Raw genomic sequence first — 27262 nt, forward strand, 5'->3', positions numbered from 1 at the left:
GCTGTCGAGGGGAGACTCCCGGATTTGCCTTCTCGCTTTTGGAACTCGCCCGGGGTGGCATAATGCTCCGGCAGAGTGCCTGTCCACACGCATTCTTCCTCTCATCACTTAGGAACGCTGGATTAAAAATATATATACATGCATACGCCAAGAGAAGAATAGGAAAGAGAGAAGAAAAGAAATTTCAGACGGAAGAAAGAAGGATGAACAAAAAAAAACAGTGCCTTTGATACGCACGTACGCGTACACGCGAAACGTAACGCTTGCGATGATGAGTTTTATTCTTTTTTTTTTTACCCCCTTTTGGGGGAGATGCATACCTAGTGATTAAAAATAAAAACACGTTCAACGTCGTTGTTTGATCAGTTGATGAAATCCGGTGGTATGTATCAAACAGTCGGGAAGAAAATACGCGGAAACTTTATCTTCGCATAGCTTTTTTTTTTATTTCATTGTCGCTTCAAAACGTTTAGTAGTATCCTGGCTGGAATAAAATATATTTCCCCCCCCCTTCTCTCTCTCTCTCTCTCTCTCTCTCTCTTGAAGGATCACGCAGTGAGCACGAATTTTGCGGAGACCTTTTCCCACAATTAGATCATGAACGAGGGGAAAACACTCTTCTTTCGTAAAAATGTTTGTTGCTGAGGCTAAAAATTAAAACTTGTGCATGAGTGATGAACGTTGTTTGTGTATGCTTTTATATCATATGTAGACCTCTGTGGAGCTAAATTGTATTACATTATTGAATATACCTCATTTTCTTTGCTAACCACCAATGCAAAGTGCAATATAAATTAGTTTAGTTAGTTTCTGGAAATCGAATAAACTAGTACAAAGTGAGCAGTTAATTTAATATTCCATAATGGAAAATCCTCTGTAGTAACCATTATTATTCATCTTTTCTTCAACAACGGGGACAAAGTAGGCTATAGTTATATGATATTAAAAAAGTAATTTAAAAACTCAATTAATATAAATAAAATATTTCAAGAAAAAAACAAAACTAAATAAACAAACACTAAACTTGTATTTTCTAGTTACGGATATGCTCTCGTGTATAAAAGAAAATATAGTAAATTGTTTTACTATGGTTATTAATTGGTGTGTGTTTGCTGTTGACTTTATTTTCATGAAAATTTACGAGCTATTTGGCACAGTGTTGAGTACCAATCATGTGTGTTAGTGTTCAGTAAGGAGAATCAGCAAAGTATCGACAAGCTATGCAGCTCTCTTAAGGCTCCCGTCTACTTGGTCACACATACGGTGTGCATAACTTAAAAAAAGTAAACATGCGATTTAAAAACTGTTTAAATTTACAGAGTTGTGTCTGATTAAGAAAAAAAAAGTATTTAAGAATACGTTGCTAAAGAGTAAAAGAATGAGCATCTTCCTAATAGAGCTTTTATTCCCTGTCAAAGGAATTTCAGACCAAGGGGACAGAATTCACAGAAAGCACGATATACACGCGATTATCAAACATTTAAACAAGATTGAGGAGGGTCCCTGGCGTAAGTGAAAGATAAAACTCCAGTCGAAAATATAGCCAGTGTTTACGAGCTTCCATGTTCACTTGGCAAAAAAAATTTATATAGGACAAACTGGTAGGCGAATAGTCTCAAGGGTTAAAGAACATATCAGCGACTATAAACATGAAGACCTACGATCAGTTCTAGCAGAACGTTCTTTGCAAACCAGGTACAGCATTGAATCCGACCAGTTCCACACCATAGCCAACATCCCACAATACAAGGAAAGATACATTCGAGAATCGGTTGAAATATTTAAACACACATCGAACATAAATTAAGCAAAATATGGGACCTACTCTTCAGAAATCTCTCAAAACCTAGCTCTGCATCCAACAAAAGTCAGATCGCCTCTGGTTGGCCGAACAGCCCAGCCAACCAGAAAAAAAAGAGGGCCAGTGATTGGCAAGCCTTCCCAGCCAATCGCAGAAGCCCAGATCCGATTGGCCAAACCAACAGGCCAAACAGAAGAAAGGAAGACTCTGATTTTCCCACGGCCACAGCCATTCGGGAAACACTCCCTTCTCAGGCGACATTAACAAAAGGCAGGAGAACTTGCAATAACCTCACTAATGCATGTTCTGCGTTCTAGGGAGCGGCTCGCACAGCTTTACACTACACGCCTCACCCGAGTTTAACTGGGGTCACTTGAAATTTCAGCACACTTACAAGCCTCTAAAGCCCTTTGGAAGATTTGTGCAATAGGAGTGCATGACTTGATGTAAGCTTCTGGACATACGCCATTGCTAAGCACATGTATGTCTGTAGAAGAAAACTACAAAAAACCCAAAAGACAAAACACAAATTAAGCAAAAAATTGCTGGTGTCAACAGGAAATAAACACCACATCTCGTTTCAAGTGTTGTGCTGAATTTTTTTTTGGTTCAATATTTTTGTGCTGTCATCATTTGTGTTTTTTTTTTTCGTTCTGTTAGTCAATTTTTATTTGTTTTTCTTTGTTTGTTGTCCATATTCCTGCTATGGAATATTATGTGGTGTTTAATTCCTGTTGACAACAGCAATTTTTTGCTTAATATGTGTTTTTGTCTTTTGGGTTTTTTGTAGTTTTCTTCTACAGACATACATAAGTTTATCAATGGCGTATGTCCAAAAGCTTACATCAAGTCCTCTAAAGCCCACCATCGTAACACTGTATCACGCCAGTTAGCCGATCTAACTGGTGGGGAGCTTCCCCTCCCCCCCTCACCGACGACAGGTACACGTAACTTTTCTAGCATTGCACTACAAGCCAGCGCACACACAGGCCCGTGTGCCAAACCTATCCCACAAGACACGCGCCCCGCCCGTCGATCCAAGTGATTCTAACAAAAGTGTGTGGGGTGCACCTGAATTACAATGCACCAAGCGAGTCATAGAAACCTCTGTTTATGGTCTCGCACACACACTAAATGCCCCGAATGGCAGTATGATGGATCGGCGGCGAATAAACTCAGTAGGTCAATTTCTCCCTGATGATGGCGACCGCAACGTCGCCCGAAACATCGGCGATATCTTCATCTTCGACGCGGCTACAACCCAGAAGCCAATCAGCTCCGGAAAATGGCCGCGAAAGCCTGCGATATTCGCTAGTTCTGTTTTAGTTTTCCGTTTTTTAAACTGTATTTTCAAAAGAGTTAAAATGGCTAAAACGCCAGTTTTGGGAATAATATTTCGGTGTGAAACTTTTTGGTACAGATTCTAGAAATCACTCAAGGGACTCGCATTGACCTTCATCTTCATTTCTGTGCCAATTAATGTTATGGTTACTGCTGAAAAAAAATCGGGATGGTTACACAGCCTTGCGCTTAGAGGCGATACTGCACTTCAAGCCCCAGCGAGCGTCGCTCTTATCATTTCACCTCGCCGACTCAAACACACTCCTGGCATGGCGGACCCTCTACCGTAGAAGCTGTAACCAACTAAATCTCGAAGTGATATCGTAAATCAAGTCCAAGTTCGCAGAGTTGCTCGTGGTGGTTCGAGCTGTAGGGAAGAGAAGGGGTTTGTCGTGTTGTGGCGGGAGGATAAGAGGAAAGAGAAGGTATGAAGGTTTGTGAAGGGGGTAGGGGGTAGTGTTTCGAAAGACACCCACGGGTCCCGAACCCCCCACCGCCATACCTCTTCCTTCGTGTTCGGTCGGGGCCGCATACCAAATTCTCCAGCTGATACATGGTCCTGCCAGGCCAGCAGCCTGGGAAAGGGGAAGCAGGGGAAATAACGTATTCTGGAATCCATGTCTATAACCCGACAAAGAAGCTGGAAATACTGGGTGTGTGTGCTGCAGGGGAGGTTCCTAGACATGCAGTTATCTTATTTGCCGGAAATAGAACGTACCCCCTGAACGCGAAAAAAATTTAATGCATCTTATTTTATGGTGCTTCAAACGAATCGCTGTTAGTAAATTTTATCAGTGCGTCAACCTAAATTTACCCATTTCCAAAAATCCTAAGAAATTCCAAAGAAATTCGACATGAACAAGTACTCTCTGATCAGAAAAAAAAACAGAGAAAGACCTAAAAGGGCCATCACAATTGATTTAATCCAGGGGCATCATGTTTTTAACTTTCCAAAAAATTTTAAAATTTGGTAGGTGTTTTTGCAGAGGAAGGAATGCGTTAGTGCACCTCATTTTACAGGATAGTGTGTGGAAAGTTATCTTGCAAACAGTTCTTCTATACGTTCAGCACTAGCACGTCTTCGCAATAACTTTGCTTTATTACGATAATTAACTAAGGAGCTTAAATTATGGTTCATAACTGAGCGATAGACATTTTTTATTTTGTTTTTCACAAGTTTATTGTCAGTCTGGCATTACTAAAATATAACTATCCTAAGTTGTATTTATTTATTTTTGTATAGGCTATTGAACAGAAGTTTTCATGTAAAATTACAGATATTTGTGAACTTGTGCAGTTATATGAAAACAACTTTTATCACAACATAATAGTGTTCGCAGTACCAGCGCATTTATCCTTTTTACTGTCCCAGTACCTCCAATAGTTAAAAATTATTTGTAAACCGTTCCTGGAATAACTTTATACTATTAATTGCGCACATTAATAAGTACAATAAAAATATACTTTAATGAAAACTTGATCAAACTATAAAATAATCCGCCAATTTTCGTAACAAGTACGCAGTTTTATTTAAAAAAAAAAAGTATTTCATCAATGCAAAAATAACCACAGTTATGTGTTATACAAAGATACAATATCTTTCTTGTAGTATTATAAACTCTTTCTTAGCAACTGTTTCCCAAAGGAATCTTTTTGTAAAACTATAGAAATATGTTTTTCTGTGTACGTTATATTTTAACTCTCATATGTTATATTTTGAGATGATGATTAATAGTGAAATTATAATAAAAGTGGATTGAACAATAATAGTCAAACTTCCCTGTGATTAATCGTCATTCCTACTTATAATTGCTAGATATAATTGCTTTAGTATTATTTTTAAAATAATTAAAATATAAGGTTACTAGTAGAAGTCAAACATTTGAAGATGAAAACATTTGAAAAATAAATATATTAACCAAGCACATAATAAATCAAACAAAATTGTATCTGATAGTGTTGTTAAGAGATTTATTTGGACTTGCAAAAAATTTTGATACTCGTGTTTTGTATAAATTTAAACATGTGCCAGAGTCAGATCAAAAGTTTTAAATTGCAATAATATTAAATTGTGTTATATGACAATGTGTAGACCCAGTGCTGGTAACACTCCATGTTAAACGAAAACTGACTGAAAGATGAAATTTCAGACTACATTTCATATTCACTCAAGTGCCAGTGATTTAAGGGTTTAACATTCAGGCATGGTTTTAACTAATATATAAGTATATTTTGTATCCTGATAACGACAGCAATTCAAAAAAAAGTGACAATCAAACGTATTTAAACACAACTTATGTTTAAGTGAATAATTGCTTCGTCAAATTAAATCCCCAAATTCCTGTTATTAAAATTTGAACATCGAAGATAGTATATAATATTAATTTTTTAAATGTTTTGTGGATACAACTGCCAAAAGGTGTGTATGTATGTAGGTTTTTTATGTATATATATATATAAACTGGTGCGAGAACATCTATCTAGTTTCGCAGCAGGAAAAGTTGCTGCTCTTATCGACAGGACTTTCAAGCTGATTCGTAACGGCAACGTCTGTATCTGGTATCGACTTGTACGTCCGATCGTAAGTGAATTAACGCGCGCTACGTTTCCAGGGAATGGGAAAGGTCAATTGTCTTACAGCCGTAGTCGCTCCTCGTTCTATACGCGAGTAGAGGAAACTATGCGGTTCCGGGACAGAAGCCCCGTCAATATATTTGGTCAGTCGCCATTTTGAATCTGTAACCATTCACACACTTTTTTTCTTATTAATTTACGCATCTTCGTGGTAAAGGTCTTTAAAGTTTTTTCTTCAGGTCACAATTATCTGGGTTTGAACTCATATTTTTTCAATTAAATTTTGTCTCCTTTTATCGCACACATGCACTATATTACACATTATGAGAGTTTGGTTGAGAAACATTAAGGAAAGCCGCTCTGAAATACACACCCCTATTTCAAACATTTCAAAGAGGAAAATATAATGTGTACCTATACCTGACTAAGGCTAAATTTTTGGGTTGAAAGGTTCGTTTCTTGACGCGACATCAGTATTTTTAGTTTCGAGAAGCTTAAATATCAATTTATATTTTGATCCTAGCATGCACATAGATCATGTAACCTTGTGGTATAGAACTTTTAATTTAAACATTCATATGTGCCATTTGCTGTAAAACTCTATATTTTTAGAATATAATTCGTACCCCCATAAATTTGATTTTCCAAAAAGGCGAGCAACCTGAAATTTTCAGGGTTATAGAAAACATTTTTTTTTGCAAGTGATTTACTAAAAATAAAGACTTTCTATACAATGGCTATATTCGAACGGTTAATTCAAAATCGTAGAAAATAACTTATGCTCTTATTTCATGCTAAGACTAGAATATAAATTTGTTTACAAGGTTTTTAAAATTATTAAATAACGCATAATGAAGTAACAAAACCATTCATAAATTAACAGTTATTGATAATAAATACTACTGTTTCAGTCTAAGTCACGAGCAAAATTATAAATGCAAAATAATTTAGAAAATTAATTAATGTTTGTGGGATGTTTTCTTACCATAGGGTGGGGGTCAGTAGACTTTCGAAGAGTCAGATATTAAGTAAATAGATACTTTAATTATTCAGAGAGCCGTAGCATGTATTTTTTCTGTATCAACGTGAAATTTTAAGACGATAAAAAAGAGATAAAATCAAAATATTTTTTTTTCTCAAATTCAACATTAAGTCTTCGAGATAAAGGCTACTTACCGGACAATAAACACGTTAATATCAAAAAATAGGTACTCATTAGTAGAGATCTACTAATAAAACAAGAAAACCTAAATAAATTCATTGTTATTAATTATTTTTTAATATTTAAAACGCACTTGCGCTTTGTATAATTCATTACTTAGTTGGAAGTGTGACTTTGCATCGCTTTCGAAAGCTTAGCTTTGTGTGGCAAGAAACTTTTTTCTAGTTTATTCGTGATTGTAAGTTATCGTCGGTTAGTTTAATTAATCCTTAATTTTTTATTTTATTAATTGAAGAGAATTATTGTTCACATGAATAGGTAGAGCCAAATAATGTTATAATAACAAATGCTAGTTTTTTTTTGTGTAACAGGTTTCGTGAAGACTATTCGACTTATCAAATATGTTTCGCTCTATTTTAGGCATTTGTTTCGCAGCCGCCTAATTATGGCGAGTTATCAAAATTTTATTTCTCTCCCTTTCGTATTCTTCCAAGCGACTGATGAGATCTGATTTTTGACGTGACAACGTCTAATAAATCGATGAACGCCGGCTTCACGCACGAAAAAGGATGACTCATTGTCCCGTTACGCACATTGTCCCGTTACGCACATTGTCCCGTTACGCACATTGTCCCGTTACGCTCATTGTACGCTTGCGCCGCATCTATCTCTCTTCCACTCGATTGGAACAACCATCGATTTGACTTTTTCGAGGCACATTAAACTTGAAACACTCCCATTCGTTTCCTACTTTTCCTATCATCGTCCTATCCTTAACAGAATAACACAGATTGGAAGAATTTAAATAGCAAAGATATATAAAAGTTATAGTTAAAATAATCTCTTCGTTAAAGTAATAAACATATTTGAATTAATGAGTGCAAATAAAAGTAAATTTATCAATTAAATTGTAGATTTCATTTCACTCATTCTTTGTATCCATACAAAATAGTGATGATACAATAAAAATGATTCAATTTCATTCATAAAACTATGCAATCACTTCATAATTGTTTTGTTACGACGTTGTCACGTTAAACTATCGTCCGTAAACCGACTTTACAGACAACCAATTATTTTTTTCTCGTGTCGTGCCAGCGCTGCGAGTTGCAGAGCCGTGAAATCCCTGTGAAGATTGCCGCATGCGGCTCGCGGGCCGCGGACTGCCGACCGCATAACGCAGGGCACCACCGGGGCCTTCTCCGAAATCCCCGTTAGTTTTTGCTGTCCGTAATGATATCTCACAGCTGACGAGATATAAAGCAGCAATTAAACTCTCCACGAAGGTTTGTTATCACTAGAGACCTGCAAAATTCGCAGATTCATTCGGTGATAGGCTAGAATTCAAACACAATATACCTCTTAGATAATTTTGCTATTGGCTTACTGTTCATCTGGACGAATCTCAACCTGTTATAAACCCTCAACCAAAGAAGGATCGAATCACAGACAAATCAGCTGAGACGACTCACAAGTCGGCAGCCAATGAACTTGCGTTATTTGCCCGAGTGTACAGGGGTATGTGCAGTCTATCCTGAAGGCCATCGAAACCGCGAATTTTGCAGGTCTCTAGTTATCACTGCCGGTTATTTCTTTTTTTTTTCAGCAGCAGAATTATTATATTTTTTTTTGCCAGAAAAAAAGAAAAAATACCCCAGAATGTTTATTTCGTGTTTCTAGAAGGGAAGTGGTTGTTGGCGACCTCTTTAATAATGTACGCGCGATGAGTTTTGTTTGGCGCCGCGGAAGAAACAAATGAACTCCGCTGCTCCTCTCTCTCTCTCTCTATATATATATCTCTCTCTCTCTCTTTGCTTCCGGACCACTTGTTCGTTCGCGGGAGAAACGGGAACACAACGACCGAGTCTCCTTTTTCTCGTTAATTTGCGTCCGTCTTTTTTTTGGGGAATACTTTTCTGAACCTGCTAAATAATTTTTAACTCATCGTTACTTCTGGGTTGCGGGTCCCGAAAAGGACAGCTCGAACAGTTGAATAAGAGTTTTATTCATCGACTAATAGGCCTATTTGCAAAATGTGCTAAAAATTAAAGCAATCTGGATGGCTGTCAAAAGTGATCTCAGTGACGTGTCCACTACTAACACTCCCCGCTGGAGCTCGGCTCGACAGTGGCTCTCTCTCTCTCTCTCTACTGCTCGTCTCTCACCGCGCACCTCGGTCGCACCACTAACTCTTCCGCCGCGACGCAACACCGTCCCAAGATGCTCCGATATTAGCACACAAATAACTTCTCTTTCGTCGCCCTCTATCGCTCGCCAAGGGGTGGGTACATCGTCCTCTTTACTTCACACTCCAAGCGAAATATTCCCCGGTATCGTTACAAGCGTCTCTCTCTCTATCTCTCTCGCACTATATACCGGCTGGCTTACACCACGGGAAGGTATCACAATCCTCCAAGACGTTGCGTCATCAAAGCCCATCAACTTAACTCTCGTAACTGCGACGATCGTGTTTTCAACTACATTTCTTGACGCGAATCACACGTAGTTTCCGAAACCGCCTCTAGATTTCGCTGCCAGAATAGCTACATCGAATATTAAAACATTTGATAGAAAAACTCAATTTTAAACTATATAATTAAACGGCCTCGATAAAATCGAAAAAAGACTTGAAAAAAATATTAAACCCCGCTTTGGACCTGATTTTCGAAGTGAATTTTATTAAAATCCTGTGCCTATCTTGTTAAAATTCACTAAACAATGTTAATACTTTAAAGTTTCTCTTTGTGTTTGAGAAGTTTGGTCCGCAACATCCGCCACAGATGGTAGCACCGTGGTTACACATTTCTGTTCCATGCGACTTCCGTTTCATTCACGTCATGACTCATACAAAATACCGTACACCAAGAGGTAAGATGTTACAATCGAAAATAGACTCAGATATCCGTGGAGCGGCCTCTCGCAACGTCAGCCAAAGCCGCTTCGGTGCAAATGGTCCTGTTTTCGATTCCCCGGCAAAGCACGGATATTTGTAACTTTTTTATTTTTACACCTGTATGGGTTATTGTGAAACGGAACCTGAGCGCCGTTTAAGGGAATCGTGAGAAACATTTTCAACACAGATAAAATAAATCAAGTCAACACAGCTATTTAAACCAATAATTTATTAATAGCTGAGTATTCCTTAAATTCAATGCATGTACTTTTTTAACAGTAAAGCGTTCAGTGTAAGTTAGATTTGATTTTGTAGTCTCTTAGCCCAAAAGCATAATTTTTTTTATGTTAACAGGCTCATTGAAATAAAATTAGGATGAGGAATGAGTTTGATTCTATTTAACTTTAACCTTAAGCAACCTTCTGGTACGGATGATTACCACAAAATACTTTTTCCATTGGTAAACGCAGTCTTAGTGTCTTAACGTTGCTGTTATAAAAACATTGTTTTGCCAACAATCAGGATAAAAAAAAATTAACCGCGAGGAAGTTAGATTAGTCACCAAAATAAAATATCTGAAAATTTACAATCAGCGAGTTCAATATGTAAGTTAGAGCAAATAATTTTTATTCAAAGTCACATTTCCCATTACCCAAAGTTTTTTGTAGTATTAAAAAATATATACGTAAAAAAATACAGTGTTTTTCGATATGAAAATAAATTGTTTTACGTCTAAAAAATGTTTTTTTTTTTGGATTAGTTAATCGTTTAAATCTGACAATGCGTTCCAGAAAACTCGCAAACCTCTCAGTCTTTTCGTGGCAAATTTCATCTCCAGCTTTTCAGACGTCTTGGATGACAGCACGTTTTTTGAAGGTGGTCGGGGGGAGGTGGGAAACAATCCAAGGGAAAAGTTTCGTTCCTTGTTGTTGGCAGGTATGCGGCAGGCTGTTCCCCTTATCTCTACCTGCCGGCGCTCTGCGCTCTGGTCTCCCGGACCAGCCCGGCAGGAATGTCTGGAGTGCGTGAGGCACGCCTCTGGACGTAACTCACGCCATCGCTCCGGCCGACGGGGCTTGTCGTAATTACGAACCCTCCCCAGGGGCGGTTCGCCCTTCGCCAGAAGGCCCCTTCCCCGGACTCCTAGGGCCCCAATCTCGGGGTGCGTGTTCTATCCGCCCGCCCGGCGTCGACGGAGAAGTCGGGTGTGGCGAGTCGAACACATCTGCGGAACACATCGCGAACTGCGATACACCGGGTTATATCACCCGCTTGACATCCAAAGGAAAGAACACTTGTAGGCCTATATGAATGTTTCTTGCTTGTACAATCATTAATGCTCGCAGTGTTTTTTTTTCTTCCCCAATGTATCTTTACTTCGGAGGCATAACACACTATGTCACAAAAACGAAAAAAAAATTATTTCATGAGAGAGCAGTTTAAATAATTTTAAATAGTGCTTTTTACTTTTGTACTTAACTGTTCTTTTTTTTAAACACAGATTATGTGAAATTTTGACCAATCGTAGATCTAAGTGTTGTGTTCCACTAGAAATAACGTCGAAGTGCAGTTTGGCCAAAAGTGAACATAGTGGCTTATGCCCATTGTTTGATTAAAATTTATCTTTATAGTTTTGTGTGAACAAAAATCTTGAGACACGGCTCCGCGGCGTAGCGGTGGCAGGTGCGGACACGTGTTTGTTTGAGCTGCGTACGAGAACACGCCTCCACCACCAACAGACATAGATACTTCCGCGGTCTTCAGACCCACCCCCTGCCCCAGGCACACACACACGTTGCGCAGAGCTTCAGAAGAAGTCACGTAATTTTTGAAAACTGCCCAAGAAACCTGAGCGTTAAACTGTTTACGAAAAGCTCTTAAAAATAGAGTATAGTTCTGTTTTTCGTTTTTAAACTGTATTATTATTCATGCATATTTAAGAATTGGTCTGCTAAATGTATCTGTGAAATCTTTTGAGACGCGTTTACACAAAAATTCGAAGATAAATTATTGGAATTAAACAATGGGCATAAGGCACTATGTCCACTTCTGCGCAAAATTCACTTTGATGTTCTTTCTAGCGGAATAAAGCACTTAGATCTTCGATAGGTCAAAAAATTTCGCATAATGTGTGTTAAAAAACAGTTAAGTACAAAAGTAAAATCGATATTTAAAATTATTTAAATTGCTCTCATGAAAAATGTTGTTTTTGTGACATAGTGTACATCTATGCTGAAAAAAAAAACTGCAACCACTGATGATTGTAGAAGCAAGAAAAATTCGTATGCAAGTGTTTTTTTTTTCTCCTTTGGATGTCGTGCGGGTGACAACCGCGTGTATCGCAGTTCGCGATATGGTGATCACAGCCTCACTCGTTGAATGCCGAAGGACGGTTGGATCGAAGATGGTTTTTGTTTCTTACCCCGTTGTGAGGTCGTCGCCGCCTAGCTCCTCCGCAGGTGTCGTGGCTAGAGCTTTAGCAAACTGTGTGTATTCGGTAGAGACCGGAAAAAAAAATTGGTTGTCTGTAAAGTCGGTTTACGGACGATAGTTTAACGTGACAACGTCGTAACAAAACATTGATGAAATGATTGTATACTTTTATGAATAAAATTGAATCATTTTTATTGAATTATCACTATTTTGTATGGATACAAAGAAGGAGTGAAATGAAATCTACAATTTAATTGACAAATTTACTTTTATTTGCACTCATTAATTCAATTATGTTTATTACTTTAACGAAGAAATTATTTTAACTATAACTGTTATACATGTTTGCTATTTAACTTCTTCCAATCTGTGTTATTCTGTTAAGGATAGGACGATGATAGGAAAAGTCGGAAACGAATGGGAGTGTTTCAAGTTTAATGTGCCTCGCAAAAATACAAATCGATGGTTGTTCCAATCGAGTGGAATAGATATAGATGGGGCGAAAGCGTACAATGAGTGTAACGGGATACAGCGTAACGGGACAATGTGTGTAACGGGACACTTTTTCGTGCGTGCAGCCTACGTTCATCGATTTATTAGACGTTGTCACGTCAAAAATTCGCGATTTCAATGACCTGTAGGATATACTCCATGGTCCTCTATGCACGCGGGAAAATTACATTTGCTCATTGGCTACTGACTCGTGACACCTGTTAACTGGGACGCTTGTGATTCGATACTTCTTTTGTTAAATGTTTTTCATTGGCCGAGTACCATTCAGATAAACTGTGACCCAATCACTGATGCTGTAAAAAGGCAAACGTTTTTGGATTCTAGACTATCACGAAATGAATCCGCGAATTTTTCCGGTCACTAGTATTCGGTACTGAGTAACGGGTGTGCCATCTAGTACCGAGTGACGAAACGTTACACATGAATGCATTTCGTTACTCGCATTTTTCGTAGTATGCGGGCACCTACACTGTTTCAGTTCACGCAAGTACCGTTGATGCGTGTATTGAAACGTTTGCTGATCGTACGTTTTACGCATGCGCACGCTTATTCGGTGAATTTAAAAACGTACGGTACAAAGAAAGATATTTGTTTATTAAGTAAATTATAATTTGGAAATTAGTCGTCCAAGTTATTTACTGTTTATTAAAGGTACTTTGCTTATTAAATCAAATTAAATTTAGAATGACTTAAACACAAGTCTGGTTCAAAATACGGAGAAGTGAAAAAAATGCATCTTACGCAGTTTGGTATGTAATGTATAAGTATGTTTTCTACAAATTACGAATGTTGCGATGCCACGACGTCATACTGTAGCCTACGCGTACGCAATACGACTCGATTGGTAGCTCTAACATAACACAGCATGTTATGCGGTATCAGAAGTAACGAGTAACGTAACGATACCGATAGTAACGAGTACTAATTGTTATGGTAACTAATACATACGGGTAGGCTTTTTTTCGTTACTTTTACACCTCTAGTGATGCGGCGCGCGCATCACGGCTGGTTCCTTGGAGAAGCCTTCTTTTCACAGACGATAGAGCCAAAACCCGAAGTTCATGCTTTTTTCCGTATCTTTAATGTAGCTATCCTAACCAAATCAACCGTCCAGAATGTTTTAAAGTATTTATAATGTAGCTAACCTAACCTAATTGACCATTAGTATCCGTTTATCAACATCGCCATATTTATTTACAATGAACCAAAAAAAAAAAAAAACAACCGAAGATGCACGATCGGGCGTTTGGCTCTCTCGTCTGTGAAAAGAAGGCTTCCTGGTTCCTGGGGCGGTGTCTGCGACCACCTCTCCCCCCCCCCCTTCCCACTCTCTTCAGCCTGCACGAGGAGTCTTCTTTCTCCCCCCTCCCGGCGGCCACGGTCGAACATCGGCTCCCATTCGCATGCGGCGCCTCGAGCCGCTGCCGATGTTTACTGCGAGGAGTCTGCCGGCTCGCTGGAACGGAATGGAACTGCGCGTGCGTGAGTCCAACTGCGTTCCCTAGAACATTCTGTCACCCCCTCCTACCACCCTTCACCCTCATGCAGCCTGAAGTTACAGCCTCGCAGTGGATGGCACGCGGGTGCGAAATACATTTTTGTTTCTGGCGAATGCTTCGAATACGTTTTTGACGCGTAGCATCTTAGCTCTAGGAATGCGGCATTTGGCGGGAGTAAATTTCCGCGAATGCGACGGAGGTAGAGACCGGAAAAATTCGCGAGTTCATTTCGCGATAGGCTAAAATACAAATAGTTATACCTCAATGCAGCATCTGTTATTGGCTCAAAACTCACCTAGATGACTCTGGGCCAATGAGAAACACCCAAACAAAGCTGTATCGAATCACATGCTGCTACGTTGGGACGTCTCACAAGACAGCAGCCAATGAGTGAGTAACATTTGACCGAGTGTTAGTAGAACTATGGAGTTCATCCTACAGGTCATTGAACCCGCGAATTTTTCCGGTCCCTAGACGGAGGTCGCATGGAACGGCGGTGTGTATGTAACAATGGTGATGCCATCTGGGGCGGTTGGCGCGTACCGAAGTTCACAAAGCCAAACTGAAACTTTATGGTATTTTCTGTTGATACAATTATTTCGACGAAAATCAGGTCCAAAGCCGAGGTTTTATATTTATTTTTCAAGCATTTTTTCGCTTTTATTGGAGGCGTTTCATTATATAGTTTTTAACTTTCGGTCTGCTGATAAAATTATTCTATAGCTTGCGTAGTTGCTCTGGCAGCGAATTCTAGCGGCGGGAGCGGAAACTACGTGTGATTCGCTTCCAGAAATGTAGTTGAAAACACAATTTGCGTATATTTATCACGGTCGGCATAATTTTTAAGAATTCTATGTTACATTTCGTGTCCGAGTTTCGTATTAAAAAGTGTACTTGCAACATGAGAACACGTTAATTTGTTCGTTCCAGAGATTATATGTTACATATCTTTGTCGAGTACTGAAAGACTCTCTCACAATTTTGCTAACATTAAATATATACTCTTTTTGTACGACTAACAGCAAATATAATGGCAGACATTTAATTCTAACTCTTTTAGGAAATGAAAGAATTAATGTTTTTTATTACCTGTTATACTTATTATTCATACTAATATTATCATTGAAAATAGCCGTAGCAATTATTCCAGTATGTGTTTTTGTATTTTTAAGAACACTAAATGTAAGAAAAGTTAATTACTGTAAAGCAATCAAATATAAGACAACTAGTTTTATAAATTTTTATTTATTTATAAATGTCATACTATACCGAGGAAATAAAACGATTAATTCAAAATAGCATATTTTGCAATTTAATGTTCTAATTTCATGCTAGGATAGAAAAATAATTTGGTTTAAAAGTTATCAAGAATATTCAACTAAAATTTATTGAATTGATATAACATTTTATAAAACTTTACATTAAACCTGTTATGAACTTACTAAACATCAAGAGCAAATGCATGTAATTATTTAAGCAAAATAGTGTATGTAGTATAATACCCTTTTAACATAGAGATTGTAAATATCAGCTGAAAATGCTGCAGGTCTACAGAATTGTTTTTAAATATTTTCTGGCACGGAATACTATGAATTGGTAGTTTATTGTTAAAATAACTGTTAAAGTTAGATACTTTTATGCAGAGAGAGCTCATGAAATATACATATTATCTTTGAAAGATTTGTGCAATGGGAGTGCATGACTTGATGTAGGCTTTTGGACATACACCACTGCTATGCTCATGTATGTCTGTAGAAGAAAACTACAAAAAACACAAATGACAAAAACACATATTAAGCAAAAAATGTTGTTGTCAGGATATAAACACCATACAATACTCCACAACAGGAATATGGTCAACAAACAAAACAAAAGAAAAACAAAGATAAATGGACTAACAAAAACGAATAAAAACCACAAATGATGACAGCACACGCGAGCAGATAGCAGTTCCCGAAACGTCGCTTGTTTCTGTTTTAGAAAACGGTTGTGTTTGCTTTGTCTTTTTCGTTTTGTCGTGTTTTTGTCTCTTTTTGACTGTTGTGCTGAATTTTTTTGGGTTCAATATTTTTGTGCTGTCATCATTTGTGGTTTTTTTTTTGTTCTCTTCTGTTTTTGTAAAACTATTTTGTTTGTTTCGTATTTTAGTTTTGCTGTGTTTTTATCTCGTTTCAAATGTTGTGCTGAATTTTTTGGTTCGGTATTTTTGTGCTGTCATCATTTGTGGGGGTTTTTTCGTTTTTGTTAGTCCATTTTTCTTTGTTTTTCTTTTGTTTTGTTTGTTGACCATATTCCTGTTGTGGAGTATTGTGTGGTGTTTATATCCTGACAACAGCAATTTTTGCTTAATTTGTTTTTTTGTCATTTGTGTTTTTTGTAGTTTTCTTCTACAGACATATATGAGCATAGTAATGGCGTGTGTCCAAAAGCCTACATCAAGTCATGAAATATAAATGTTCAGAAATGGCAGGAAATAACTTTAATGAGTGGCAGGGTGTGAAAAAATATTCCGGAAACGCAATCATGTAATGTTAAGGGCTCAAACAGAAGCGCGCAAATTTGATTTCGCACACATTTGGGCGTCTCTCCTTTGTAAATGCATTGTAACGGAAATAAAGCTCAAACCAGGGACAACATCCAATTTAATATATTTTTGGTAATGGATTTTCGGATGGTTATAAAAACATTTTTTTTAGACTGCTGGCTTAAAAGTTTTAATTATAATGTATGAGTTGTGAAAGGGCTATGTTATGTCCCACACCAATTGTTTTTACCGTTTGATATTTGTATAGCAATTTTTTTTAATTTTGGTAGATTTAAAGACATTGAAATAATTGAGAAAGTGCGACTATTTGAAATTGATTATCATATTTCAATTTAGGCCAGAAGTCGAAAAAAATCTTTTTTCCTTCACTGGTTAGTAGAGACCGGAAAAATTCGCGATTTCAATGACATGTAGGATATACTCCATGATCCTCTATGAACGCCGGAAAATTACATTTGCTCATTGGCTACTGACTCGTGACGCCTGTTAACTGGGACGCTAGTGATTCGATACTTCTTTTGTTAAATGTTTTTCATTGGCCGAATATCATTCAGATAAACTACTGTGGACCAATCACTGATGCAGTAAAAAGGCAAACGTTTTTGGATTCTAGACTATCACGAAATGAATCCGCGAATTTTTCCGGTCTCTACTGGTTAGTGATTTGGGTATCGATTTATTTGAATTGCCGACATCTCTTGGGCGCATGCGTACAACTCGCTGCGCCAGTGGAAGTGCTCAGGAGTAAGGAGGAATGATATTTAAAATCATGTGTCAGGCATAACTTCTTAAGAATGATTTTGTTTCCCCCAAGTGCCACCCAGTCGTAGTTTCCTGCCGTGTCGCAAGAGAGCGACAGAGGTCCGTCCACAAGGCAAATTGCGCCAACGAGAATTTTTTTTTTTTGGCAAGGTTGGGGATGGGATAAACAAACACAAAATCTAAAATATTGTTCATCAGTTTATATTTTAGAGTTGTAATTGCATTAAAACAACAAGTTTGATAAACCTTTTTCCAAAGCAAAATCACTGGGTTATGACCACCGGACCACCCTGTTTGGACACTCAAATTCAATGTCCTAGGTAAGTACGTACGTATATATTTTTTTTGGGTGGGGTGGATGATGATTGGTACAAGGATGAGAGAGAGGAGGCGCCATTGTAATGGCACCCTGGAGCGACTCGTTAGCGGTCAGGTCCACAGGGGAATGGAGGATGCCCGGCAGAATCGCCTTCGCGATTAATTTCCTCGCTTGAATATTATTTTCGCGGAATGACGACGTGGGTAGAAAACCCCCCACGGGGGTGAATATGCAGGGAAAACAGTCTCTAACTTATTTTTTTTTTGTTGTTGTGGGAAAAGGAAAAAGGAAAAAGGTAGGGGAGGGGCAGAGAGGAGAAGGAAAGGGTCTGTGCTCGAGAGACACGGCTGTGAATTCAGAAAACGCGGTACCTCTCTCTCTCTCTCTCACTCTCTCTCTCTCACTCTCTCTCTCTCTCACTCTCTCTCACTCTCTCTCACTCTCTCTCTCTCGTATCCGCCCGCGGGGAATCGCGGACCGGCGCAAGACGCATTCGCCGCGCGCTCCGCGGAAATGTTCGCGGAATTCGTCGTCGCTGTCGCCGCAATCAGCATTTTACTGCCGGCCCGGCGCTCGTAAACCAATTTCTCTCTACCACCCCCCCTCTCCCCTTCCCCCCATGGGCCTTATTTCCCTTTTCGTTCGTTCGTGTTTCGCGTGCACGGCCCGTGGTTGTAAGGGTTGGGTGAAGAACGGGTAGGGAGGGAAGAGAAAGGGCTGTCCTTTGCGGGGAAGAAGAACGCGGGTGGTTTGTATTTCTCTCGCGGGAGCAGTACCAGCTTCGCGGCGGCCTGCAATATGTCCGCCTGCTGGAAGGGTGGGGGGTGGGGGGAGGTGGCGGACGAACACACGTCCGCGGGGTGTCGCCGGGCGCCGAATGTGCGAGGCTCCCGTTCCGACCAGGAACAACCGGAGCCGTCTGTTTCCTCCGCGCGCGCGCTGCAGAAACACTTTTTATTGGGCGCTGGAAAAACTTTTCCTAAAAAAAAAAAAATAAAAAAAAAAACCCAAAAAAAAATATGACCCACAATTTTTTTTTAAATTTATGGTGAGAGCAAAAAAGAATTTTCTGAATGTAAATACAAATTTACTATACACTTTAAAATATATATATATATTTTTGTATACTTCTACAAGGACAATCTTTGGAAACTCAGAAACAAACGATGTCACTTGTAAGATTTGCAAGGCCGAGATTTGAGTAACAGGCGATTTGCCTAAAGGCGGTTTGCCTAAACATGAATTCGTAACGGCAATTTGCCTAAAGTCATTTCGCCTAAAGGCGTTTTGCCTAACGTTAAATTGCCTCACGGCTATTTGATAAAGGCGATTTGCCTAAAGGTGATTTGCCTAACAACGTTTTCCCTAACGGAGTTCTGCCTGATGGCGATTTGCCTAACGGCGTTTTGCCTAACTCCGATTTGCCAAACGGCGTTTTGCCTAAAATGTTACTATTTTGACAAAACCTCGTTTTGCCAAACGACGTTTTGCTAAACGGCGTTTTGCCTAAAATTAGGCAAAACGCCTTTAGGCAAAACGACACATGCCCCGAGAATATAATTTTCAATTTTACAAAGCTCTTCCTTGCCAGTTTTTACAAGTGATGACGTAGGAAACTGGGTTTCCAAGAATTTTTTCTTGTGAAAAGTACGGACGCACTTCAATTTGACGCGGATTTGTTTGGTGTTGAAAGAAGACTTACCCAAGTTAGAAAATCGCTATGATATTTCTCAGAAATCATATGAATACAATTATAAACGCAGAGGCTATTTTTACGCACAAGTAAAAACAATCAGGATTATTTATTTATTTACTTCGCTGATGCTTAAGATTATGGATGCATTTCCAAACAAACCCGCATATGTAGACGGTTGCGTTCACTGAATGTGAGTTTTGATCAGTGGACAGAACACCTGTCGGTAAGTTTCACGCGAGACTCCGCCCAGGAGGAGAAGGGATATTGTGCGTGTCGAGGTCGAACCAGTGACCTTGAAAGACAATCTTAATGATCGGACTACGTTTCTCTTCACATTCGCTGGCCAAAACAGAGCCAGTAATAAACACGGCGAAGATGTTTCCACCCAGTCATGTGCTACTAAGGCCACGATGAGGTACACGAAAATTGCTTGAAAACTTATGGAACAGATAAAAAAAAAAGGGGGGGGGGAATTACCAATTCTGGAGAAAGAAAGAAAAAAAATTGGTTGTGTGTAAAGTCGGTTTACGGACGATAGTTTAACGTGACAACGTCATAACAAAACATTGATGAAATGATTGCATACTTTTAGGAATAAAATTTAATATTTTTTTTTCAATAATAAAGGAATAAATACTATAAATTAAACTAGTTTTCAGATTTTTAAAATGCAAGAATAATTAAGCTTTATTGCCGAAATTGTTGTTGTAGTAAGCAATGAAAAACACATTAACTTTTCACTTCACTTCATAAACAGTCGACGAAACAGTTCACGTGTAGATGACTTGAAATTAATTTTAAAAACTGGCGTTTAGCTATAAAGTTTAAATATAACTATGCACAAGTTTTCATATAAATAAACTGTAATCAAATATCTATCATCAATTATATGAATCACCATAATTTTTTAGTCACTTGTAACATAACCTATTATTACTGCACTCGCCGACAGCGTAACGGAACATAGCGTAACGGAACAATGAACGTAACGGGATACAACGTAACCGAACAATGTGCGTTACGGGACACTTTTTCGTGCGTGCAGCCGGCGTTCATCGATTTATTAGACGTCACGTCAAAAAATGCGAGACGCTATGTTTTCTCAGTCGGTGATCTAGTGGTTTGGAACCCACGGCAACATCTGTGCACCTACTAGGGCACAACCTACTAGGGTACAACCATGTGACGTATGCCATTAATTTCGCAGTAATACTGGGTTCAGATCGTTACGCAGGCATTTACGTTTTTGTGTTGTCCCAGTACCTCCAATAGTTAGTTATTTGGAAACATTTCCCTGGATATGCTTTCCAGTATCAACTGCGCACATTAATAAGCACAATAAAAACCAAATAAAGTAAAATGATCGAATATACGATCGATTTTTTTACATGGTTCAAAGAAATTATGATTAAATGAAAGTTGAAATTAGAATATAAAATCATGCGCCCATTTTATTAAAGAAGTACTTAGTATTATCTCGAAAAAAACGTACTTAATATATGCAAAAATACAAAGTACAAAGTTACAAACTATTCCTTGGCAACTGGTTTCCAAAAAAAAAAAGAAGAAAAAAAAAAACAACGAACTTTTGTTAAAGTACAGAATTTCTGTGTAGTGATATATTTATGGGAAAGTATCTTATATACTAGCAATGACGAGAAAATAATAAAAAAAAGGGGGGTTGTCCGTAAAGTCGGTTTACGGACGATAATTTTACGTGATAACGTCATAAGAAAATATTGATGAAATATTGCATACTTTTTAATTTTCAAATATTATTTACAGTTTCTGCAAATTTAATTTAAATAATGTTTTTAAATATAATTACGAACAATTAGTTATAGAAATAAACTTAAATCAATCAAATCAATGTCAATAAATTATTAATTTGAAATGACGAAATTGGGACAAATAAATCAAAAAAATTTAAATTGTTGCTTTTAAAAAGCCCGCCTTAACCTGTTTGATATTACAGAAGATTTTCTCGCACGGTGGTCGGCCGGTTCTTGCACGCTCGGCTCAGTCGGAACGTGACAATGAGTCATGCTTAGGGAAACCTGTATTCCGCGAATACATTTCATGTCAAGGTATTTCACAAAATACTGCAGCTTTTCTCCTGTGGTTATTGGCTGAGGTCGGCGAGAGGTGTCGTCCCGCTCTTGACGGGGCCAATGAGAATGTGGTCACCAGTACTGCTGCACCCTCACAATTTGCCATGACTCTTAGAAAAAAAGCTACAGTGTTTTGTGAAATACCTTGACATGAAATGAAATCGCGAAATACATGTGTCCCTAGTCATGCTTTTTCGTGCGTGCAGCCGGCGTTCATCGATTTGTAAGACGTTATCACGTCAAAAATAAATGAATGGAATAACGTGCCACGTTAGCCCGAGCGGCGGGAGTCCTCACTGGTTTGTCCCTACGGTGCACCGGGTCTCCGGTCCTGCTTATTAAATTACAGGCGCCGGAAGCCGGGATTAAGGCCACGCCTCCCGCTCGTCGTAAAAACCTTGGTCCCTGGCGCGCGGATTTAGCCTGCGAGCGAACACCTTATGAAAATTCCCCGGCAGTTGATTTTTTTTTTTTTTTTTTGCATTATAACACGGCGACTGCGACGCTCTTTTCCGTCAGGGCAAGTTATAGTTGAACTACCGCAGAGCAGCTGCGTAATCAGTTCGCAATTGTAGAAGTAATTGAATCTTAAACGCCAGTACGCGAGTGATTTAGAGATTTTTGGTGTGGAAAAACGGTCTTTGTAGAAAATTTTAAATCGAGCTCTGACCCGTTTAAGATAAAACAGAAACCACCCGGCTCCACAGGATCAGAAGCTATCGCTTTAATCTGTTCATTTCAGTGTCTTTATTAGTTCACTTACAAGCTACGGAACACAGCTTCGCACTCATGTGTGTGTGTGTGTGTGTATGTATATATATATTCTTTTGATAATCATAAAAAAAAATTATAAGTATCTAAATTATTGTCAACTTATATTTACATTTTTTTATCTGGCCTTCAAATTAAAATGAATTTTTTTACCAACATTTAGGAACGGATAATTTTTATTTTCTCGAAAAAAAAAAAATCTGAACCTTCTTTAGACTGTAATAATGTATGCTTTTGCTAGTAGTTGTCTCCTGGTAATTTGGTGGCCATTAGCAAGCGAAGCCGCGCCAATCAGGACGTGTTTGCTTCCGCACTGAATGGCTGCGATTCGTGTGCCAGCAGCAGTGGATATGTTACTGAAAGAAACTCAGCCAATCACGAAACACAGATGATGCTTAATTGTGTGGCCCTTTAAAACAATATTGACATGACGGGAAATAAAATTTAGAATAACTTTAATCAAAGCCGGAAATTATTTTAATTTATGAGATGTGAAAGTATAACTTATATAATATAGAATGTATAAGAGATAGTTTTTTAAACGTCATGCTGGCTCACGTGGCAGCGAGAATCTTTAGCGGTTAAATCGCCATAGCTAAATCACCTTAGCTGAATCACCTTAGCTGAATCACCTTAGCCAAGAAACATTAAATTCGGAGGTTTTCCTCCGGAGTGAATTACAATTATCACTACATCTTACGGAAACATAATTTTTTAAAGAATGAAACATAGCCTATTTCCGTTTGCAATAATGCAGCTTTATTACAGTGAAAGAGTTCAGAAAACGGTTATGTAATTTTCGGTTGTACCTACTAATAACACACAGACTCACATTCCCTGTTTTTAATATTAGTGCAAATGTATCAATGATTTCTGCTTTTTTGTTAGTAGCCTATATTATTTACTCCTTGAACACGTTTGAAACATCTGGTTAGTAAAATATTGTGTTATCTTTATGATACGTTTTTAAATCACTCTTCCATTTTTAAAGCGCGCCCGTACATTTTGTGTGTGTGTGTTTTTTTTAATGTATAATGTAGCCTATGGCAACGCGAAACGATCTCGTATATTTTTCGGGTGAGCTCACAGGGTTTTCGCACGGGGCAATTTTTGTTGTTTCGCCTCGCCTCCCCACTCCCCCCCCCCTCCACACCGAAATAGCAACACCCTCTTGTTCTTTATTAGAGGAACAAACGAAGAACGATGCTCGCAACCCTTTCCTAACGAACGAGGAAAACTCTAGAAATCTCCTTTATCAGCGAAAATGAAAAACTGCCCCAGTCTGCTTGACCACGTGGTCAGCTGCGAACTCTAACCTCACCACTTCAGTATTTTTATTTCTTTCGCGGTTGCAAACTACAACAGCTGTAGCATACACACAGCGAAATACGAATGACGTCGAAAATACATTTATATTTTTAACACGATTTTATTAGCTTCACTAACTAACCAACTATGTAAACAAATCTTGGAAGTAGATCTTCACCTACTTCTAACTGTCGTATCGATTCGAAACTTTGCAAGTATATGTAATCCCGAATCCGGATGACTATACGACAATTTGGTACAATCGACCTGATCTGATGATGGAGCCAGAAGGTGGATAGTGGAGCTCTTCAATAGCTACTAGTATACCTCTTATTTTTTTTGTCCGTTACTGACAAAAGCGCCTATTTTGAAACTATGATACATGAATTTTTAAGTGTGTAACTGATAGAAGAAGCGTGTTTTTAATTTTTTTTTAAATATAATTTCTTACCAGTTATTGGCTGCTTCGCTTCAGCCGGCGTTTCTCATTGGGCTCTCAGATAGGGTAGTCTTCAGCCACCGTTTTGAATTTTATGTTTCTCACTAATTGCAGGTTTTTATTTTAGCTCATGTGATTACAGAAGATGACTGTGTCATATATATATAGAATGTCTACCGAGAAAAGTTTGTGAGAGCAATTTACTTTGATAGGCGTAATCAGAAACATTAGCTTGTCACTTGATTAGTAATAATTACTTTACAATAGTTTCTTCGTTTATATTTGATTTTGATTTGTAAACGTAGTTTCCTGCATTGTACACCCACCTGCATAAATACTTGGCTACGACTGTCAATCTTTATTCTAGTATGTTAAAAAAATGCAGGGTAAAACTATTTAACGTAATTTTATAATATCAAACAATTGTACTCTATCTTCTTTTCTGCTGTCATTTGCTTTCAAGTGATCTCTAACCTGGTAACCTATTAATTTTGTGCAATGAGTTTCAGGTCATAATTTTATATTTACTTTAAAACTCTTTTAAACTTGAAGACTTCATGAGAGTTTGAACTTGCACCGAATTAAAAAAAACTTTCCAAAGTGACATTTCAAACGATTTTAGAGAGTTAAATAAAAAAAGTTAAAATGCAGTGATATTGAGTACTTATTAAAAAGTGATAGAAATTTATTTTCTAAAAAAATATTTTATTTTACCTTGTTGTGTAAAGTAGGTAAATGTAAATAATATCACACAGTAGCCAGGACATTACCTTTTAGGTTTGGAATTAATTTAATTTTCATTATTTGTGCGCTCTCAAAACGTCAGAAATGTAACTTTTAAAGTTAATTATTAAAAAAATGCAATACATTTTATTTCAATTTCGTTAACGTTTAGCTATCGTCCGGCAACTTTGTTTTCCGACCTGTGGAGACCCCGGTGTCAGGCGGCGGTCACGTGATTTCCAGGGGAGTGGAGTGGAGTGGAGTGGAGTGGAGTGGAGTGGAGTGGAGCGGAGTGGAGTGGAGGGGATCAACTGCCTGGATACGCCGCTCCCGAAGACAGTGCTTCGCAGGTCGGTTTACACGATGCGGTGTGGCGTTAGTGGGATATACCTTTCAAGCCACATGGCGAAGAGAGTGAAGTGTGGTTTTTTTTTTTTTTTCCTAACCTAAGTTAAAACTAAGTGTGTAAGGGAGGGGTCTAGGTAGGGAAGACTCTAAGTGCGTCTCAGGGAAAGCCCTATACGCTCTAAACATGCGGGTTTTTAACCATGCAGAAAAGGTCACGTGCATCATGTGCTAGGAGGGGATTGGCCAGCCATGGCAGACGTTTTCGCCATGACTAACTCCCTTCACTCTTAATTCTAGACTAAAACTAGATAAGTTGGGCCCAGGTAAAACCTCCATAGACAGAGGGAAAACCCTGGGCACATACATGCGGGATGCAAAGGTCATGCATTATTACAAGCAGGTGGATTACAGGAATAGAAGGATGGTCCTGGAAGAAGAGTGGGGCGTGGTAGAAGTTCTACTATGCAAGGGGTGGGGCACTTGGACTTTTAGTCCGCATTGGTTTGGTCAGGTCTGGTCTTTTTGGGGGCGGCTTATGCCGTTTCCCGTCGTGCTGCCAGTTAGCACTCATTGTGGCTGAAGTGTGGTCGTGTACGTTGTACTTGAGGGAGGAGTGGGCCCTCCCCTACCTGCAGACGATTCGAGGGGAAGGAGGGGTGGGAGTTAGGGAGGGAGGAGCTGCGCGGAACGGAAATGTCCAAGGTCAATTACTAAATTGCCGGGTTACAATCAACCGTGTCAACGTGACGCACACCCTTAAGGGGGTGCCTCCCATTTCAGGTCAAGATTTTATATTTACAGTAATTACAGATAAACTTGTAGACTTTTTTAATTGTTTAATCTTTACGAAATAAAAATATATACAGCACATACTTATTGCATAATTAGCTGCCTAAGTTACATTTTTAACGTTTTTGGATTGCACAAATCTGGAGAATTTAATTAATTGCAGAACTGAAACTTTTTTAGTTTAACTGCAATGCCACTAGCTACTTCAATAAATGGCTTGAATTTATTTAAGAAAATATTAATTAATATTAGCTGGTATTTCAAAATTCTCAAATTTGTTACGATTTTTGACAGCCAAGATACATGAAACGAGTTTTTGTGATAGAATTTCAAACCATATCATGAAGTAGCCAGTGGAATTGCAGTTAAACCCTAAAAAGTTTCAGTTCTGCAATAAATTCAATTCTCCTTATTTGTACAACAACAAAAAAAAACCGTTAAAAATGTAACTTTGGCAGCTAATTTTGCAAAAAGTATGCGCTGTATATATTTTTCATTTCGTGAAAGGTAAACAATTGAAAAAGTCTAAAAGTTGATCAGTGATTAATATAAATATAAATTCATGACCTGAAATGGGAGGCAACCCCCTTAATTACTTTCTACAACCCTCCACCCCCGAGGGCCGATAATACACCTGCGTGGTTCGGACCATTTTGAATGAGCGATCTGATAAGTTTCGGCGGACGGAAAGCCCCGAGCGAAGGCGGAAAGGTCCGAGAGAGTGTGGAGTCCAGTTGACCACGTGGCGGTCTTCCCGTCCACAGATCTCCCCGAGTGGAGTGGCCGTCGCGCGGGAAGTGGCCATTTCCGCCACCTTGACCCCTCCTTTACCTCACGCCACTGGGTAACTATTCTGTGTTCTTCGGATGGAGGGGCGTACACACGGACAGCTCACCGAGCGAAAAAAAAAAAGAGTCCCTAAGTTCCTCCCCGCTTACCTGCGCACACATACGGTGTGAGAAGCTTCAGAAAAAAAAAATTAGTTGTCTGTAAAGTCGGTTTACGGACGATAGTTTAACGTGACAACGTCATAACAAAACATTGATGAAATGATTGCATACTTTTATGAATAAAATTGAATCATTTTTATTGAATTTTCACTATTTTGTATGGATACAAAGAAGGAGTGAAATGAAAGCTACAATTTAATTGATAAATTTACTTTTATTTGCACTCATTAATTCTAATATGTTTATTACTTTAACGAAGAGATTATTTTAACTATAACTTTTATA

The sequence above is a fragment of the Bacillus rossius genome, chromosome 14, assembly GCF_032445375.1.
Source record: "Bacillus rossius redtenbacheri isolate Brsri chromosome 14, Brsri_v3, whole genome shotgun sequence".
Lineage (NCBI taxonomy): Eukaryota > Metazoa > Arthropoda > Insecta > Phasmatodea > Bacillidae > Bacillus > Bacillus rossius.